Below are 15980 nucleotides of genomic sequence, written 5' to 3' on the forward strand. Positions count from 1 at the left end.
TAAATTTCTCTACCAGACACATTTAATTATCACTTACTCCCCCCATACATTTCATTATCACTTACAAGGTAGAAACTCAACGTTTTTTGGGCCATCTGTACACATTTAAATAAAAAAATAAAATAGAAAAATCACTGTTGTACTTGGCAGACAGTATATGCAAATTCGAGCTTCTTCAAGTCAGTACATAACATACCCGTCATAATTCTTCACTACAGTGAAATTCGAAACAAATACATGACCCAACCATTCAGAATATAATTAAATGCATAGGATAATTAACTGTCCGCAACAAGAAGCCATTTCTTAAAGTTTTATCGGAATGAGAATATAACATTTTCAGTTTCTTCGTGACTTGAGAATACCACAAAACCTTACTGTTAGCAATGTAAGAGAATAGGTCTGAGAAATCATATTTACACTCATAAAAGTGACAAGGTAAACAATTTCAAATTATGTTGATCAGAAAGAGAGGTCTATTCCTCTTCTTCAAAAAACACATAACTATCCAGACACCCAATAGAAACAAGCAATTGCAATACGGTAGACCTGATGTTAATGAGACAATGTATGCAAAAACTGGCATACAGATATGTATTTCCATACAATACCACATCAAATCTACACATTTTGGGTTGACCAATGCTTGCTTGCTGTAGTGTTGTGTGTGTAGGGATTGCGGGACCTCTTTGGTCCCTGACAGACTCCGTAGAACAGTGACGCAAGTGATTGGGTGTGCTTAAGAAAATTCATTATGTACGTTCAGTTAAGGGTTAGACTCTGAACAAAAAAGACGTGTAATACCAAGCTCCGTGTGTGGTGTGATCGTTTACATGTACAATGCACATGTAGCTACCTCCCCAGCATGATATGCTGGGGAGGATGTTACAACTGGTAACTAGATAGGGGATTACATAAACCTGCAACCCGAAGAACAGAGAGGTGCTCTTCTGGAGAGTTTGACATAGCTCAGCAAACTGCTGGAGTGTGCCACTTCAGCCTCAGTCAAGATGAAAAATAGACGGTTGGCGTCTGTGAAGTCAAAGCACCACTCAAGCTGGTGAGTGAAGGCCTTACAGAAAGTGTGTACGTTGTTGACTAGTAATTTGCTGGTAAAGTAGAGAGAGAAGAGATATGGAGCCACAGCCTAACACAGAACCGTCATTCATACAGCACGATAATTCCAAAGGCAGCGATAACCAGCTATAGGGAAGCGCCAAAGGCTGCGATTGCCAAGAACGAGGAAGCACTAAAAGTGGAAACATGTCTGATACAAAGAAACCTTAAAGGCAGTGGAAACCAAGTACAATGCAAAGAGGTGAGAGTGGTGAAGATCCAGTGCAAGAAACAAAGCCACTACTCACCCCAAAAGAAGAAGACAGCGCTTCACAACCAGAGAGCGGGCGCGCCAAACGAAATGTTAGCATACAGGTAGTGCTAAACGAAGGTGCCGGCCCTCGTGGGCAGCAGACGCTGCCAGAGCGGACTCCTTCCTCGACAGCAGAAAGTCCCACAGGTTATGCTGCTGCCACATTCCTGAAACCACCGCCTCCATTCAATACTAGCAAAAAGCTGAATATTGGTGACCGATGGACTGCCTGGATCGAAACCTTCGATGATTCCATTGACGCGCTGGAAGAAGCAAATGACAAAAAGATCATTAAATAGATAAAGAATTTGGCAGGTGAAGGAGCAAAAGAAGTAATAAAGAAAATACCACGCAGTGAAAAAGTGACTTATTGTCAAATCAAAGAGGTATTAAGCAACAAGTTCAATCCAATGCCAAATGTCGATTATGAAAGGGGCATTTTCAGTCAAGAAAGACAGAAAGACGGTAAAACCATGAATACGTTTGTAGAAAGACTTGATTGCGAGTTCAATGATGAAGAGGGCATGCACCTCAGAATAGCAGATGGTTGTCTCTCCGATTCCCTCAGACAACGAATGCTGAGACACCCAGTTTAGAGTGAGTACTCATGGCAGCTGGATGGAAGAAAGAGCCGACAGACAAGACGCTAGCATGGAAGCCTGAACGGCCCAAAAATTAATCCACGTGGAGTGTGTAAAGTAAGCCGAAACACAAGGAAGAAGGAGACAAAGTAATGTCTCTTAAGAAAAAGAAGTAGTGTTTTTGATGTGGATTTTCCTTTCCACATGAAGGTAAATGTCAGGATAGATATGTAAAGCCTGCAGGAAAGAGAACCATTTTTTAACGGGTTACAAGGTAAAGGAAAGATCAAGTGTGCCATGTCGAGAAAAAAAAATGGATGCCAGAAAGTTGCAGAGATGTTCCCACGACCCTCAAGGCCACACGCCAACACCAGTTGAGGCGAGTAGAAACTGAGCAATGTTGATCCTCGTCTAAAGGTTTGTCACCATCATTGCCAAGTGACAGTCAGGTAGATGGATGTGCAATTTTAGTGGTGATCACTGAACATCGTGCACATGTAGGATTATTTTCATGTAAGGAAGAATACTGGTTGAAGCGAGATCTACAAGTAAAATTTCACAATGTATTTGGACACTGTCCCAAAATCACAGTGAAGATGAATGGGTGCTCCATACATTTTATCATGGACAGTGGTGCGTTGATAAACATTCTGCCAGTGGAAAACTACCATGAACTGTCTCCAGTGTAACCACGACGAAAACCAAAGTGTATATACATGGGCTGCTTTGAAAGTTAGTTCATAGCAACCGTGGAGCATAAAAAGATGGAAGTACGAGCACCAATTCATGTCCTGCAAAGCACTTCAACAAATGCATGTTTACTCCGTTTCAGCACGGTTGCGAAATGGGGCTGATTTTTGTCAACTACAATGTCAGTGCCTATCATGAGATAGTGAATCGGTTTCCATCCTTGTCACTTGAATTAGGAAGACTTAAGACAATGAAAATGCAACTTCACATTAATGAGGAAATCCATCCTGTTGCTCAATGACAGTCGAATTGCATTTTATTTAAAAGAGGCTGTTGAGAAAGAACTTGAGACACTATTAAAGCATGACATAATTGCGCGATGCACTGGTCCCACGCCATGGGTGTCACCCATAGTGGTAGTGCCTAACGACAGTGGAGGAGCCGTGCACATCTGCGTTGATATCCGCCAAGCCAACAAGGCAATTGAAAGGGAACAACGTCCAGGTCCACATATTGCTGACATGATTGCACAGCTGAATGGAGCCAAAGTATTTTCCCGTCTTTATTTGAAAAAAGGTATCCCAACTCGAAATGGAAGAAAATTGCAGGTACATTACTATCTTTTTGACTTATGTTGGTTAATTTAGATATAAAAAGCTATGTTTAAGAGTGTTATCAACTGCAAAATTATTTCACGATGTCATTCATCGCATAATACAGCCAGTCACAAATGCTTTCAATTAGAGTGATGACATACTGGTTTTTGGGGCCACACGAAAGGATACGATTAAGCTCTTACACAAGTGTGTTGTAGAAGCAGGTCTCACTTTAAATGCATCAAAGCGTGAACTTCATAAAACAAAACAAGTTCTTCGATCATATCTTTTCTGATGGGGGAATGACTCCAGATCCAAATAAAGATCAACCTTTGTCATCCACTTCTCCCCCACAAGATGTAACTATGCTGCGATGCATCCTTGGTATGGCCAGTTACTATTCAAGTTACATGTGTGACTTTGCCACTGTAAGCTCCCCACTGAGAGACTTAGCAAAACAAAATGCTCCCTTTTCAATGACATGTGATTGTGCACAAAGCTTCAAGAAAATTAAACATGAGATTGAGAATGCCACTGATATGGCATACCTTGATCCAAAACTACAAATGGAGATTGTTGTTGATGCCACCCCAGTGGGGTTAGGTGCCGTACTTGCCCAGCACAATGGACTTTCCAGTGCACCAAAAACACATTGTGGCCTATGCCAGCAGGTGTTTCTTACCATCAGAAAGTGTGTATTCACAATCTGAAAAAGAAATCCTTGCTGTGGTGTGGGCTTGTGAGCATTTTCATGTGTTTCTGTATCGAAAGCACTTTACAGTTGTCACCGATCACCAAGCATTGCTCACCATTTTCGGCAATCCTAAAGCCAAGATGCCTCCTCGCATTGAGAGGTGGGGGTTGTGATCAGAGGAGTATGATTATATGATTGTGCATCATCCAGGAATGGATCAAAACCCCACTGACTACTTCTCATGCGTACCAATACCGTGTCATGGCAACACTTCTAAAGCGGCTGATGCTTATGGTAACTACAGCATAAAATCCAGTACCCTTGCTGCCATATCCGTGGAACAATTTATTGCTACCACAAGCACTTAGGGAGATTTGCTAATACTCAAAGACATTACACATAAATCTTGGAGAAAACATACTGGACCTCTTCATGATGACCTTTAATACCAGAAATTCAAAAATGTGCAGGAAGAACTTTCAGTTATACCAGAAGGCATTAAATAACAAGGGTCATAAATTGTCGTGCCTGAGACACAAGTCATTGAACTGACACATGAGGGACATGGTTGAGTTCTTGCTACTAAACAAGCTCTACAGGACTGAGTGTGTTTCTCTTGTCTTGATGAAAAAAGTTGAAAAGGAATTAAGAGCATTCCATTTGTTGCAACTGCTTATCATCCAAAACAATCCTGCATCTGTTAAACATGTCTAATCTTCCAAAGTATGCATGTGAGAAGATTTTCTTGGACCCCTAGACCATGGATGTTATCTACAATTATTTGTCGATGGAGACTATTGTTTTACCCCTGTGTAAGATCTGTCAACTACAGAAGGAGCAGACCAGGTCTGAACAAGTGGTGTGTAGCTATACAGGCATCCGTGAAAAAGTTAGGTGCATGCGTAAACTATTACTGTTGAATCGCAACGGCTAGAGCAAATCCCATCCGCCCACCCTTCTGGTGGAGTTTCGGCATGTGGGGATTGCTAAACATTCAGAGCCCGACCATGTGATGCCGGGATAAATTGTCAAAACTCTAGCCTTGTTGTTCCTCAGACAATAATTTTGTTAAAGTGCAGTGCTGAAATGACGGTGACAGATAAAAAAGACTACTAAGACTCTAAGAACGTACAAAGGGAAGTCTTATGTGCCAAAAATTAAAAACACGCCGAGTAGTTTAACACTAAAGCTACTCAGTGGCGCTTTGCAGGGCGGTCGACATGTTTCAGCCTAAGGGGAATTGCCCCGGCTTTCTTCAGGACCCATGGAATGAAATAACTACTGCAACTGGAAAAAAGTGGGTGACAGAGGAATAACAAAAATTGTACTTAATAAAAGTTACATATCTACCAGGGACGTTGTATTCCAATGTCCACTGGAGGGAGAGACATATCTTCTTCCTATCAAGCGACAAAGAAAGTTTTTTGTTCTTATTACAACAGTACAAAGTGACCACATGCAACCACACAATTTCCACAAAACCACGTAGAAAGACACACCTGCGCGAATAATTTGCATTCCGCATTAATAAAGAAGCACAATAGCTTCATCACAAAGAGGCATTTCCTCATAGTGATACTCACCCAGCTTTGTGTGGGTGACAAGCCTCACCCGGCAACCGCTCGGGAGAATGAGGCCCCGCTCTGTAGTGTAAAAAAAGGACGTGGTAAGTTCAAAACTTTACTATGTCCAGCTAAATTGCTCTACACAAGTAACCCAACAGAAGTGTGATAGTGAACCAAAAATCTGACCACAGTGGTCCTCATGGCAATAACTATACATATTTTTAGCCATGACGGGTCCTGCTCGTATGGACCCTCAATGATAGTTAGATCTTTATCACTATCTCATGCTCCTCCAGAAGAGTTAAGTCACTACCATTATATAGTGCCCCATCCTGACGGATTGTTTTCCCCACGGAATCAGTCTTGCCATTTAAAAATAATAATTGAATTCTAACAAAGACGTGTTCCGATATCAATCGGGATCTCCCTAACAGTAGCACCTTTTTGCACCCATTTTTTAAGGTTTAACATGTAACCTTATAGGCAGGGGCTTTTGTTTGCATAACCCATCGGGTTTTCATTATGGCCGCGTCTTAGATTGCACACACGCATAGAAATAGTGATTACCACCTTGCGGCCCCGTTGAGACTGCGCAAGCGCGTTAGAATAGTATCTTCTGCCACACACGTACGCAGTCACCCTTTTGGCTTTCAGCCACTAGGAAGCAGCGATACTCCTACCCTTAGCCACTAGGAAGTAGTGATCCTACTATCCCATTGTTTTGCCTCGGTACAATCGGCTCACGAGACACGCTGGTTCGTGACCGTTCGCCCCATGAGGCTTACCGTCCAATTTATATAAAAAGGAGGTGGGCGGCACCATCAGCACCTCCACTTCCGCTTGGCCCTAAACTAGAGGTACCGACAGACAGGTGAGTCGCCGAAGTCCCTTGGCGTTTTCATTTGACCTATATTGAGTTCACCAGACTGGGACTAACTTATATCGAGTCTACTAGATTGGGAATAGCCCACATGGTCTCTAAACTCTACAGACCGTGTTTAGATGTAGGACCTTATCCTCTTACGACTTTGTAAATATTTTTAGGGTATTAACAGTGGGTTGTGATAAAATGCTACGTAGGGATTATTACCAAAGTAACAACAATCTTACTAAATTAAGGGACTATGGTCCCTAGTCAGGGTCTAGCCCCTATACATTCCTGGTCACTTTATGAGCCTTCCGAGTGGTTGTCGAAAACAGCTATTTAGATATACTAACCAGTGCAAAGTCTGCGCACTGAGTGATGTGTTTACATCCCAATTTGATCATTGTGAGTCGATGTGTAGGCTAACTGTGGTCAGATTTTTGGTTCACTATCACACTTCTGTTGGGTTACTTGTGTAGAGCAATTTAGCTGGACATAGTAAAGTTTTGAGCTTACCACGTCCTTTTTTTACACTACAGAGCGGGGCCTCATTCTCCCGAGCGGTTGCCGGGTGAGGTGAGGCTTGTCACCCACACAAAGCTGGGTGAGTATCACTATGAGGAAATGCCTCTTTGTGATGAAGCTATTGTGCTTCTTTATTAATGCGGAATGCAAATTATTCGCGCAGGTGTGTCTTTCTACGTGGTTTTGTGGAAATTGTGTGGTTGCATGTGGTCACTTTGTACTGTTGTAATAAGAACAAAAAACTTTCTTTGTCGCTTGATAGGAAGAAGATATGTCTCTCCCTCCAGTGGACATTGGAATACAACGTCCCTGGTAGATATGTAACTTTTATTAAGTACAATTTTTGTTATTCCTCTGTCACCCACTTTTTTCCAGTTGCAGTAGTTATTCCATTCCATGGGTCCTGAAGAAAGCCGGGGCAATTCCCCTTAGGCTGAAACATGTCGACCGCCCTGCAAAGCGCCACTGAGTAGCTTTAGTGTTAAACTACTCGGCGTGTTTTTAATTTTTGGCACATAAGACTTCCCTTTGTACGTTCTTTGAGTCTTAGTAGTCATTTTTATCTGTCACCGTCACTTGAGCACTGCACTTTAACAAAATTATTGTCTGAGGAACAACAAGGCTAGAGTTTTGACAATTTATCCCGGCATCACATGGTCGGGCTCTGAATGTTTAGCAATCCCCACATGACGAAACTCCACCAGAAGGGTGGCCGGATGGGATTTGCTCTAGCCGTTGCGATTCAACAGTAATAGTTTACGCATGCACCTAACTTTTTCACGGATGCCTGTATAGCTACACACCACTTGTTCAGACCTGGTCTGCTCCTTCTGTTTGACATGTATCTTGACACTAGGGGCATGGGCAGACAGGTCGGTAAATATTCCCCTTGACCCTTCACACATATGTTCTTTTGAAGATCTGTCAACTACTCATGCCAGAGTAATTGAGAGATTAGAAAATATTTTTGCAAGACGGGGTGTTCGTTTGATTTTAAAATACGACAATGGCCCACCTTTCAATAGTTAAGAATTTAAAGACTTTCTCACTCACCTAAATGTCAAGCATCAGAAAAGCACACCTTTCTGGCCCTAGGCGAATGGTGTTGTCGAGCGATTTATGAGCACCCGCAAGAAGACCGTTCAGCATGCTCAAGTCAGTTCTTCAATCTACTCTTCGTGCATACTGGTCAACTCCCCATTCTGCCACAGGTGTAAGCCCTGTCACCTTGATGTTTGGGATAGCCATGGGAACCAAATTGCCACAATGGACCACTGAAGATCTATTAACATTTTTAAACTTTGCACTACTGATTACGTCTCACAAACTCAAAATGAAGACCTATACGGATAGACGCAGCTGTGCTCAAAAGTGAAGACCAAGTCATTGTCACGCAGAAACAGAAACGCACGTCTGAAGCTCCTTTTGATGCTGACCCACTGAGGGATTGACTAGTAAAGGAAACATTGGACTGCGCATTGCATTGGGCAGTCCATCACAAGAGATTCTTCTCAACTCCTGCCTGGAGGTTCGCTGATTCCAGATGGTCAGAGTGAGACCCTTCCATTGAGAGTCAGGAGAGCCAACAGACTGCACCTGTGTCTATGTCACTGGAACCTGCAGTGGATGCCTCTCCTACGTCTCCTCAACCACACTCAATAAGATCTGGAAGAATATTTCAAGCAACTCAACATTTCATTGAGGAGTTATGATGTATATGGATCATGTTACTTACCCTGTAAGAGTTTCTTCTTGGCATGTAGAGCTGCAGATTCACATGTTTTTCATACTTCTGCCATCTAGTGTTGGATTTGGATGTTTGACATTTGGTTTTTCTTCATATAAGTCTTTTACATTCACAAGGTAAGGTGTTAGATTGTTTTCCCGCAAGACGGTGAGAATGGAGTAAATAAGTGTAGTACAGAGATGTCCATGCTTGCATAGTTTGAATAATAATTATATAACTGCAACAACCATACATGTACAGGAAGGAGGGAGGCCGTATGTGAATTTACAGTTCTACATGCCAAGAACAGATGCTTATAGGGTAAGTGGCATAATCTGTTCGAGGAATGTGTGCCGTAGAATCACATGCTTTGTATAGACTGTATAGTAGTAGTCCCCCAAAGCGGTGGCTAACCAGTGGGTGTTGAAGTTGTTTGAAAAAGTGTTCTTAGGACAGCCTGTCCTACATTAGCTTGTTGACGTGCGAATACATCCACAGAATAGTGTTTAGTGAATGTGCATGGTGTCGGCCATGTAGCTGCTTTACAAAGGTTAGCTATAAGAATGTTACCAAAAAAAAAGGACACAGAGGCTCCTGTTTTACGAGTAGAATGTGCTCCCAGAAGTATAGACAAAGTTCTTTTGGCTTTAATATAACATGTTTGAAAACATTTAACAATCCATCTAGAAATATCAGATTTAGATAGGTATTCACTTAGGAGAGTGAGCAAAGGCAACAAAAAGTTGTTTTGCGAAAATCTTTTGTTCTATCAATATAATACAATAAAGCTCTTTTGAGATCCAATGTATGTAAAGCTCTTTCTGCTACAGAATCAGATTGAGGAAAGAACACAGGTAGCTTAACCGATTGGTTAATATGAAAAGCAGAAACTACTTTTGGAAGAAACTTTGGGCTAGTGTGAAGAACTATTCTGTCTCAAAGGAGTTTTTAAATGGTACTTTTAATATTAAGGCCTGAATCGCACGAACACGCCTCAGTGAAGTGATAGCAATCAGGAAAGCAACCATCCAAGAAAGGAATTGCAGTGGGCAATAGTGTAGCGGTTCAAAAGGTCTTCTTAGAACAGTATTAAGGTTCCATGCAGGTGGACTTTTGGGTGGTATCACTCTTTTAAGACATCCCATACAGGATTTAATTACTGGCACTTTAAAGAGAGATAAGAGTGGTCTGTTTTGAAGATATGCAGCTACTGCTGAAATGTGTAGTCTTATGGATGTGTATGCAAGGCTTGCACGTTGCAGATGCAACAGATACATTTGTTGTATAGAGGCATCTAGTAGTTCAATTGTTAGGTTATTACAATATATAGCATGCTCTAGTGATAGGTTTTCTTGCTTCTTTAAGAATTTTCATGCAATCAGATGGTAGATTTGGGTATACAAACTTCAGGACTTCAGAAGCCAAATCGCTTGGGTGAGTTCCTTGGGATTTAGATGTCCGATTTCTTCATGTTCTGCGTGAGAAGGTTTGATGAGTGGAACTACTGAAAGTTCCATTAGTGTGGTGAACCATGGTTGACGAGCCCATGAGGGAGCTGTCAAAATGAGGTGAAGATATATTTGTATGAGCTACCGAACCAGAAATGGAAAAGAAGGAGCGGCGGAAAAGTGTAAACAAATATCCCTAACCAGTTCATCCGTAGGGCATTGCCCTTGCTTAGCCAATGTGGGAACCTGAAGGCGAAGTTTGGGCATTTTGAGTACTTAGCTGTTGCAAAGAGATCTATTTGTGGAGATCCCATTTGTGGAAATAAGGGAGGAGGACTTGGGTGTGTAGTTCCCATTTGTGGACTTGCTGCCACATCCTGCTGAGGTTGGCAAATGCGTTCCTGGAAGGTGTTTTGCTAGCAGTTGGATTTTGTGATGTATTGCCAAATGGTCTGAAAGAGGCATGATAACTGTAGTGTGTGTCCCCCTCCCTCTCCCCTGTTTTTGTACATAGTACATAGCTGTCATATTGTCCCTCCAGTCTAAAACAACTTTCCCTATCAGGTGAGGTAGAAATGCTTTGGTGCTAGGTGAACAGCTAGAAGCTATAGGTAGTTGATGTGGAGACTCTTGTGTTTGGTGTCCAATGAACTGTTTGATGTTGTAGATGTGTAGCCCACCCTGTAGGGGATGCGTCCGCAGTGAGAATGATCTGTGGAACAGGGTCGATAAAGGGCCACCCTTCTGAGGCTTTGTGTTTCCCACCACTGCAGAGAGCCAACACTAAATCCTTTAATTGACCCTGTGATTGATTCCATTGACGTACTATGCATTCCTGTAGAGGACGTATATTTAACCTTGCGTGAGGTACTATGGCAAATGCATGATGCCATAACCCCAAAGGTTTCATGAAAGTTCTCACTGTTAGATACTGGTTGCTTTGGAATTGTAGTAGCAGTGTTTGAAAATTGTGAATTCCTGGTTGCATTGGGATAGGCTAAACCCGTTTGAGCGTTTAGCATAGCTCCTAAAAAAGGTTGCAGTTACGCGAGTTGGAGATGAGAGTTTTGCACATTGAGTGTAAATCACAATTGTTGAAGAAGATTTATTGTAGTTGAAGTGTGTTGTAAACACTTGAGATGTCTGTTGGCTTTAATGAGCCAATTGTCTAAAGACATGAATTTGTTGTCTTCTTAGATGAACTACTACTACTGCTAGATATTTGGTAAATACTCTGGGTGCAATAGTTACTCCAAATGGGAGTACTTTGAATTGATATTGTTTTCCTGATACCACAAATCTGAGGTATTTGTGATGTGCTGGGTGAATAGGCAAGTGAAAGTACGCATCCTTTAAGTCTAGTGTTCAACATAAAGTCGCCTTGCTGTAAGAGGGGAAGCACCTGTTGAAGTGTGCCCATATGGAAGTTTTCTAACAGTATATACAAGTTTAGAGGTCTGAAATGGAATATTGGTCACAGAGAACCGTCCTTTTTAGGTCGAAGCCTCCATTGCAGGGCATGGCCCTGTTGGAGGCAAAGACTTATTGTGAACAGGAGAATTTCAGTACTGCGTGAAAACACACCCCCTTTTTCCATTGGCAGGCCTCTGGAAACGGAGGCCTGCCATTGGAAAAAACTCCTGTTTAGCAGATTTGTCTGCTCTGGATCCCACCTCTCGAGGACTCCATGACCTGCCTTACGGTAGCAAGACAACATTTTAAGAAATATTGCCTTGGCAACCATGAGGCAGGGCAGGGAGTCCTGGAGGGGCGGGATTCAGTATTCTGTTCCCGCCCGTTTTTTTTTGTTGTTTGTTGTCCTTTGTGCCGTCATTCCTGTGAGTTCCTGGGCGGTGGAGGAGGTAGGAGAGTGGGGGTGCTGGTTATGTTTGTTGCAGGATGACTTTTTTTTAATATGCAGATGATCCTTTCACGGCCGTGCAGCTTTACAGCTGCGCGTCCAATGCTTGTTTACCCAATTAATTAAAATCAAGTTTCATGAAAATATAGCTGCATGCCAAAGGTGCATAAAATGACTACGGAAGTTTTAATCAATTGCGCTTTGTAATCGTTAAGTATGGGTTCAAGACGTGTGACCTTTGCGAATGTGCAAGTGTTCCACTTGTTTTCTAATAGCAAAACTAAAACTAGTAAAAGCAACTCCACATCGTTCCAATATGGCGACTAGCAGCAGTAGTGACGTACTGGACATGAAACCCTTTTGCCATTACTTGCGATTGTGATGTAATCTTTGTGCGTTCTAGTAAGACCTCTTGTGGTTGGAGATATTGGAAGCCAGGTTGTTGCTGTAGCTGCGAGGCTCCCTGGTGTCCGAGATGGAGGACTGCAGGTTTGTTACCGAGGATGGTGAGGAAGGTAAACTCACAGGAGAGAATCTGATAAGGAATGGTACCCCTTCGTTTCACATAGAAAGTTGACATTTAACTCCCAGGGAGAGATATAATTGATAACTACAGCTTTTCGTCCCTCACTATTTCGGTTTGACACAGCATGAGGGGGCTGTGCCTTCCCTCGCGCCAGACAAGTCGGAGAGGGCTGGCTACCCCTACACTGGGACAAAGAACCATAGGAATGACACAACTCTTTAGAGATACATTAATATTTTGCATCATGTTTATTCAGTGTTTTCCTGATGTTGCAGACCAAAATCCACAAATCTCGTAAACTTTGATGGACCACGTGACCTTAAAGCAGTGTTGTTGAGACAAGTGTTATATCCTTGTCTGGCTTACCAATATAATTTTTCTAGTTCTGGTACTTACTTGAATGACTGTCGTTCTCCGTACAAAATGTAATTTTAAATAAACACCTTGACATCAACGTACTAGCTTTTTCACTATCGAGACACGCTATGTCACTGGTAAAATATGGATTTACAGCAGCACAGAATTCTGCCAACGTTCCATTTGCACTTACCTGGTGAGACTTTCATATACAGGTGATTAATCGTGATACATGTTAAGACGTTACTCTGCTATTGTCGCTTGATTTAAATGTTGAGGTGAAAAATATCTTTCAGTTCAAATTACACCTGAATTAACATTCAAATACATTTTTTACAGTGTATACCTGATTAGAAATGCACCAAGAATGAGAGCTTCCTTTTTTTAATATATATTCAGTCACTTTACTCCATAGTTCCTAAAATTGGGAGTGACATACGCACAGTTGACGAGCCTGCCTATTGACTGCCAATGCCCTCTTGCTTTAACTAGTATGCCTGAAGCTTAGCTGGTGGTTGTGAAAGAGGATGTGAGTTTCAGCGTGTTCCTGGCGGTATTTGTGTCCTTGCTTTCCATGGCTGCTCATATGCAGCCGGCTATGAGGTGGGGAAGTAAACGTTAAGCGTCAGTTTCCCCAATTTACTCTTATCCTCCGAGTTCCCAACGTACGCTGCATGCCTTTCCCGTTCCTCCACTATGCAGCCGTGGCACGCTGTTTGCATATGCAAGCCATCTCAACAACAAGGCAACATTGTAAATGGCTGGCTTACAACTCTGGCTATGACTACTTGATCCATGTAGGTTAAAGGGGGAAAAGTGCATGACTGTGATGGACCTATTCACGATTTTCATTAAATCCTCCGCATTTTCAGAGGCTAGCTAAAAACACATTTTCCCAAATCTAATGTGTAGCTTACAAATCTTGTATGGTCATTTTAACATGTCAAACATGTTAGACTGTCCTTTGAACGTTTTATGGTTCATAGTTAAGGTATGCAGGTGGTGAAACAAAGAATGGCAGCACATGGTCTTTACCTCTTCATACCTTCCTTCAGATTGCACAGCTGCAGGTGACACAGTTGTGGCAGAAATATCTGAGAACATCAAGATGGAAGAGTCTATGGAAGGGGGTGTTCCCACAGACGAGTCCGCACAGATAGGCGAGTTAATGTACATGTGCCTTTTATTTTATTCCCACTAACATAAACTATCCTGTAGTCTGACTTTTACTGAAGAGTAAAACTTGTCCAGTTTGACAAAAGCCCAGAAATCGATGCTTGTGTTGCATGACTTGAAGTAGCACATAGGTTACCAGGCAAGGAGTCCAGGAGCAGGTTCATACTGCTTTCTTTATCCGTGAATATGTGCATTTATATGGTGACAATAAAATAACTTTTTTTTAAAGACTATTGTGTTTAAGAAAACTTAACCAATAGCAAGACTATTGTCAGTGAAATTGCTCTCCCTCCCTCGCAGCTACACCATTAAGTGAGGCCTTCCCCCCCGAGCCCCTGCACTCTTGTGTTGGTGTTCGAGGCCCTCCTTCACCCGCAGGTTTCGCCTGCGCCTCATCCCTGGTGGGATGAAATCATCTAAAATGGTACGTCATCTACTGACTTTGTTAGGCTACTAGGGTGAATTAAGTGTTGTAAATATTTAAACAAATTAGAATAATTAGCCAGCATGAAATGTGTTCACATGTCGCATGGCAGTGCATTTTCACAAAACTAAACGTTTGTATTTACAAGCCTGTTTCTTTTTATAGTCATGTAAATACAACACATATTACATTACAAATGCAATAGGTGTCACGTTTGCGCAAAGTTAAAACTATTGGCATTGTAAATGACAAAGCTATAAATTTTGCTATTTTCAAGACCAACACATAAAAAAATTGTCATTTACAAAACCAATAGCTCCAACTTTTCTAATGCGAGACCTATTGCATTTCCAATGCTTGTTTAGAATTAAGAAGTAAAGTGAGTAAACTCCTTGGTGTTGCATTAGAACTGGTTCTATAGCTCCTTTTGTTAGAAGAACTTGTACTTCCTGTTTGAGCAGTTGTTGGTGCTCTAGAGAGAGTTTGTAAGTGTAACCTAGAATATTGGGAGGATAGCTGGCGAGCGCCAAGCAATAACCATGGAGGATAATGTCCAACACTCATTTGTCTGTTATTGATTGCCAAATGGGAAGAAAGTGATGCCGATTCCCCCCCCCCACCCAACAGCTGTATGATGATCGGAGGGAATTGCCGTGAAGTCATTGCTTGCTGGGAGATGGAGAGGTGCGTGTTTACATACCTCTACCTTTAAAATAGTTTATTCTGTAACCACCTTTGTAAAATTCTTTAGAGGGGAAGAATTGGTTTTATATTATCATCAACCCTGGGTGTTATTATCTGTGCCCTCACTGGATTTAAAAGTGTCTTCAGCATGCCTCATCATACCCTTTAACATAGCTAACAACTGCGTTGCCTCATGTGTGGACCCTAATGTTTCAAATAAGAAATCTTCTTACAAAGATTCCTTGTTTAAAGTGACTCCATGGTATGTGGCTGCCCTGGTAATTAACTCCTGATATTAAGTGTTGTCATCGGGAGGGGGAGGTTTTGCAGGCTAAAGATCGGGGTCTGTAGGAGGTTCTATATTAAAATCATCGCATGGATCTGGTGGGTGTTGTTCGTAAGTGTCATTCCAAGACCTTATATCAGGATCTGTACAAGAAGAGCCCTGAGTTGTGATGTCTAGAAGGTCTGAACACCTTATAACTGGTACTGGTGAAGATGGTGAAGGGGTATGAGGAATGGGAGTGAAGAGGGCTAGTAGCCATATCTTCCCCCTTTTAGAGAGGGAATGTATACCCTGTGTCCATTTTCTGGATGATGGTATCAATGGCTTTGCTGGAATAGGTCCAGTGTCTGAATTTATACAGATTTTCTTTTGTTTTGGATCCAGCTTTTGTTGCGTTTCCAGAATTTGCTCCAGAGGTTTTTGAGGAGCATCTTCCTGTTTTGGCACCGAAATGGTCTCGATTTGTCCTTTGTGCTTTTCAGAACCGATGTTTTAGGTGCCGAAGGTGTGGTATCTCAACTCAAGCCCAAGCCAGCAGGCTTGACGTACACTTTCGGTGCCAAGCTGGAGGAAGGGAGTTGGAAGCAGAGTCTTGGTGCCTACATGG

The 15980-nt window shown here is 42.1% G+C and overlaps 1 protein-coding gene across 1 annotated transcript in view; it reads right to left on the reverse strand.

Moving 5' to 3' along the window:
• RALBP1 (ralA binding protein 1) overlaps positions 1 to 15980 on the reverse strand; it is a 272192-nt gene that overhangs the window by 158339 nt on the left and 97873 nt on the right. The gene's annotated exons all lie outside the window — the stretch shown is intronic.

Source organism: Lissotriton vulgaris, chromosome 4_1 (genome assembly GCF_964263255.1).
Source record: "Lissotriton vulgaris chromosome 4_1, aLisVul1.2, whole genome shotgun sequence".
NCBI lineage: Eukaryota > Metazoa > Chordata > Amphibia > Caudata > Salamandridae > Lissotriton > Lissotriton vulgaris.